The sequence below is a fragment of the Bos mutus genome, chromosome 15, assembly GCF_027580195.1.
Source record: "Bos mutus isolate GX-2022 chromosome 15, NWIPB_WYAK_1.1, whole genome shotgun sequence".
Lineage (NCBI taxonomy): Eukaryota > Metazoa > Chordata > Mammalia > Artiodactyla > Bovidae > Bos > Bos mutus.
This window is the reverse complement of record NC_091631.1, coordinates 41,608,969-41,614,902: the sequence shown is the minus strand read 5'-3', so window position 1 is coordinate 41,614,902 and position 5,934 is coordinate 41,608,969.

Here is a 5,934-nt window from a genome sequence, read left to right as displayed (position 1 = left end):
AAAACAAACCTCTGCAGGGAAATTATAACAACTTCCTACTCTATATCACTCATGAACATACACTCTGTTTGGAAACCACCCTCTTTAAGAGATATGATCTATCCTTCTCGAGCTATGGCAGACTGTGTTGGCTTTGTCTGTGATATTCTTAACAATTAAAGGAAAAGGTGAATGTAAATTCACTCGGACAAAACAAAGCAGGAAAGAGAAAATTATCCTTAAGAAAATTCTTACCTTAAGGGAAAGAAAATGCACGTATCTTTCTGGGTGGGGAAAGATGAGGGGGAGGGCAAGGGATGGGTGGAGATTTTTTCTCTCCAAGGCATTAATTGCCACCTAGCAGCAGAGAAGAGAATTGCACACATAACTTTGGACTTCAATTCTAGAAAACATCGGTTTTAAAGGGTACATTACTTTTATTGGAGCTTCTCTGGTGGCTCAGATGGTAAGGAATCTGCCTGCAATGAGGGAGGTCTGGGCTCGATCCCTGGGTCAGGAAGATCCCCTGGAAAGGGAATGGCTACCCACTCTAGTATTCTTGCTGGAGAATTCCATGGACAGAGGAGCCAGGGGGTTGCAGAGTCAGACTCAGTGACTAACACTTGCATTTACTTTTATTATGACCAGTATCTAAGAAATTATTAGCCTACTTACTGGTAGACTATGGATTGATTTTTTTTCTCTCTTGTAGGGAGGAAAGAAAAAGAGATGCAACTAGTGAAAAATTTTGCCTTATTTATAAGAATACACTTTTCATCCTAAAATGTCTCTATTCTTTTGTTTCTCAATGGTTACCCTTGCCACCTCAGCAATAGGTCAAAGGAAAAGAAATTCTGAAGCCATTCTGACACTAAAAAACTGCTAGTTTTGGCCCATTAAAGGAAGAAATGCCTGTTTTTAATATAGAAAGTGGCTTTCCAAACAATCTCAGGGTGATTTCTATGAAAATAAGATCAGAATGTATTTTATTTTGCTAGGGCAATAAGAGGTTATTTATTTTGAGAATTAAAAGACATTTTTAATGAAAGATGAAATAATTTTCAGATCAAATGATTATTCAAATGTGTTAAAGAAGAGCGTCCTTATTTCAAACTTCACTAACCATGTTTTTATTTTTAGAGCAGTCAGTCATACTGAATGCCAAAGCTTACAAGGAGAGCCTCTATAATTGTGTTTCATAGATCTTAGCAGCTAAATAAAAATACCTAAAATTTTTCAAATCAGATTGAAGCAAAATTAAACAGTTCAAAGGACTTAAAAAACAAGGTGAAAAAACTCAGCTTTACTCATGGCTAAAAGTACATCTTACTTAAGATATTAGATATGAGGGGAGGGAGTGGCTTACTATATACTTTCAATTTATCACTTTTTATGCAGATAAATAGCAGGCATTGCCACTATATTGATTATATGATCATATTATCACTAAGGTAGTCAGCAACATTTTAGAAGACAATGCTGGTTTAAAAAGTAATAATAATCATCACTAATATTTTCTGAGTATTTACCATGTGCCAGGCAGTGTACTAAACACTTTAGATGAGAAATTCACTTGGATGAGAAATTCACTTGGTCATCACAATAATCATAAAAGATACTGACCAATATTATCTCAATTTTGTAGCTTTAAGCAACAACAACAAAACAAAGGTTCAGAGAGGTAAAATAAGTCACTGAAGGTCTCAGAGCTTATAAGTAGCTAGGCTTAAATACAAACCTGTTTGCCTTAAAAATTGAAATGCTCCAGGCTTCAGTTTTTGGAATTCTTTTCTATCCACTCTCACTTCAATGTCACAGCTCTGAATACTTCTCTACGATGATCACTCACAATTTTGTATCTCCAGCCTGGACCTCTCCACTAAACTCCAACTCATGTGCCAACTAACAATTTCATGTCTCCATTAGAATGTCTAGTAGATATTCCAGACTTGAAATATGCAAAACTATAGTCATCATCTTTTCCCAAAACCTACTCCTCCTATCTATTCTTTGTTGAATTTTTTTAAAGTATTTATTTACTTATTTATTTATTTGGCTGTGCCAGGTCTTAGTTGCGGCCTATGGGATCTTTAGTTGTAGCACGCTAACTCTTTAGCTGTGGCATGTGGGATCTAGTTCCCCGATCAGGGATGGAACCGGGGCCCCCAGCATTTCGAGGGCAGAGTATTAGTCACTGGACCACCAGGGAAGTCCCTTCTTTGTTGCATTTCATTGCAACTTCTTTATTCCATTTACTCAGGCCCAATACGTAAGCCATTTTGAAACTTCTTTTTCTTTTACATGTCACAGCCAGTCCATTAGCAAAGCACTGTTGGCTCTGTCTTCAGAATATACCCTGAATCCAGCTGCTTCCTACAATCTCACCATTACAACTTTGGTTCAAGCCATTGTCATCGCTTGCTTAGATTACTGTAGTAGCCTTGTTCTTGTTAACCTGCTTGGCCCCCTCTAGTCTGTTTTCAACACAAAGGTTGGGATAATTCTTTCAAAATGTCAATCCTGAAATATCTGTGTTCAAAATCTTCTAGTAGCTTTCTATCTCACTCAGAGTTAAAGTCCTCACCGTAGCCTACAGGCCCTATATCAGTAGCCCCTAGCCCATTTCCTCTTTGATTTCACCTCATAACATTCTAACTCAGGGATGTTTGTCTGTTTTGTTTACTGAGGTATTCTTAGCACCATAGTAACAATGTTTGGCATATAGTAAGGTAAACGACAAATATCTATTGAACGAAAAAGAAATATCTGACTCTAGGACTTGTCCTTTCCGTAATTCCTTTCTATGAGTACATTGGTGGCTTTGCAAGTTGAAGGTCACTGTCCGGATCATCCCGAGTAGCTCTTGTAGCAGAGCAGCACTTGTGGACCAAGAGAAAAAACATTTTGGTCTCTTGGGGTTCCAATGACTTTTAGCTCCTTTAAGCGGGATTTAAGGATTTGGCTCAGGGTATATCCTGATTTTTAACCAGCAGGTACAAAATTGATCAGTAAGGGTATTTTGCAGAAAGAATAGGCCAGAAAAGCACATTACTTCTCTGTTTAAAAACCATTATTGGTCACTTCAGGATTTTTTAGAATTAAACAAAAGTAAATTTGAATATGAGCCAAGTTGAAACTTTCCTATGGACATGTAACATTCATCGTTACTCAACTGTCCAGATGACATTCTGTAACAATTGCTTAATTTCCGGAAAAAAAATGTTCTAAATAACTCAAGTATGCCAATGGCTTTTGTACAGGCCTCTCTTTTGGTCACACACACTGAGGAGGAAAATTGTATTATACACTTTAGACAGAATTCTAAAGTGTTATTCTTCTAAATTATATCTTTTAATTTCAATTTGCTATATTCCAAGTTTTAGCTATTATCAGAAGAGAGCTTTAACTTCTGAGCATCTATTTTTTTAAAAAATTAAAAAGTTGTAGTAGATACAGAGAAGGCTACCTTCAGAGTGAGCCATCTAAAAGTCTATCAAATGTTGGTTAAATAAATTATGATGCATTCATATGATGGAATACCTTATGGTTATACAGACATTTAAAAGCATGTGACATGAAGAAATGTTTGTGGTGTCATGTGCAAATTAAAAATAAGCATATATAATTGTATACAAATTTCTGTGGCAGTTAATTTTGTTGAGGTACTAATTCTATGTTTTCTCCTATCTCCTTACTTCTTTTCTTTTTTTTGGCAGCACAGTGTGGCATGTGGAACGTCCCCCACCAAGGATCGAACCCCTACTTCTTGACCACATCCAGGCAGCTATCCAGACCCCAGATTCCTGTAAGGCAAACAGCAAAAGCTGCATGGAGACAACAAAGGCTCACTCTGTCTTTTGAAATGAGAAGTTGGTGGTGGGGGGGAATAAATGCCTTTGAGGGTGACATGGAAGACAGATTCCTCAAGATTTAGGAGATGGAAGCCTGTAAGTTGAGCGAACAGCTAAGACTCCTATCTTACTCTGTGACAAAACCTCAGAGAGGAACACTGCACCCAGGGGTGCAGTGGATGGCAAATTCACTTACTTGTTTCCAGACTCTTGAGTTCTAAAGGTGGTAAAAAGAATATTGGAGTCAACAGACCTGAAGGGAAGATGGCACAAAAAGGAATCTCAGCAGTAAATCAATGTGGATGGATGACCAAATAATTTGAGGTAATTCCAGGTATTTCCACAATGATTAAGACCCTTGTACAATCCTGGATGGAGAGGAAATGCTCAATAATAATGGAGGTTGACTTTCCCACCAGCATGGTAGGACGAGAATTCAGTTAGACTCATGTTGACCTAAAAAAAAAAAAGGCAGTATTTCTTTCTATGGAATGAGTCATACTCCACAACATGCATATGCACACAGAGACATTGTATGCATATTATAAATATTGGAAAATGTATCATCAGGACAATTTCCCTCCCTTCTTTTAGACATTTATATAGGGCAAAAAATGACTAAATTTCTAATAGTAATTTTCTCTACCTCGTGGATTAAATGGGGTTATTTCTCATACTGTTTGCATTTGAAAAAATAAATGTTTATTCCTCTTATTATTGGAAAAGTGTAAAACCAACTGTAAGCTGAGTTTTTCCCCTGTACTTTTGAGTAGGGAGCAAACAGGAAAGGGTATATGTCACAGTTTTAGGTTCTGTTTTCCAGCTATTTCAGAGCCACCAGTATTAATGTGCCTAGAAGTATGGCAAAAACTAAATATCAAGAAAAAACAACAGATTTTTTTCTCACATTAAAAAAAAGTGTTGTATACCTCCTGCACCCTGTAAAAACCAAAAATATTATTCTATCTGTCAGGTTCCAGCAAGAAACAGATGACACACTTGAAAAGGGCAACTGAAGAGAATATAAGCAGAACGTGAGCAAGAAAACAGCAAGAGATGACGCAGTACCACTGCCAACGTGTGGCCAATGTAGAAGGAGAAAGGGTAATAAATACACTGGTCTCTCTCCTACTGCCTTCTGATCTTTTGCTAGTGCTCTCCATCAGATTCCCTCATAGCTCGGTTGGTCAAGAATCTGCCTGCAATGTAAGAGACCCGGTTCGATCCCTGGGTTGGGAAGATCCCCTGGAGAAGAGAAAGACTACTCACTCCAGTACTCTGGCCTGGAGAATTCCATGGACTGTATAGACCATGGGGTCGCAAAGAGTCAGAAACGACTGAGCAATTTTCACTTACTTCACTCACTCACTCCATCAGCTGAGCTCAACCAGAAGGCAGAAGGGAATAAAACTTGGGGAAGTAACCCATAAAGGGTAGGAGCAGCAGAGAATATCTAGCATGGTGAAATTAAAGTGCAAGCAATTCTGTCATTTTGCTATTAATATTTGCAAATGCAAAGATTTCTGCTAGAAGAGTACTAGAAACAGTTTGGGACTTCAATCTTTGAATTTATGCAATATATGCAATAGATATATGCATAGATAAGGAATATATGCAATAGATTTGAAATTATTATTACTGCTTTCCTGGTGGCTCAGACGGTAAAGAATCCACCTGCAGTGTGGGAGACCTAGGTTTGAACCCTGGGTCAGAAAGATCCCCTGGAGAAGGGAATGGCTACCCACTCCAGTATTCTTGCCTGGAGAATTCCATGAACAGAGGAGCATGGTGGGCTAAGTCCATGAGGTCACAAGGAGTCAGATATGACTGAGCCACTAACACACTACTGCTAAAGTACTCTTATTCATCCATGAATTCTAAACTTTATTGAAATATAACACAGTTCCTGTCCTCTGCAGGCTTGATTTAATAGATGGAGACAAACTGTAAGTAAATAAATACTATTGTTAATGTGTGTAGCAGGATGTTAAAATGGGATTCTTTCTGTTTCAGTTTTGGCTGAGGCTCTAAAGAAAGTAAACTATCCCCACATTCCACAGTAAAGTGGAAGACCATGAAAATTAGAAATTTTAAAAAGGATGGA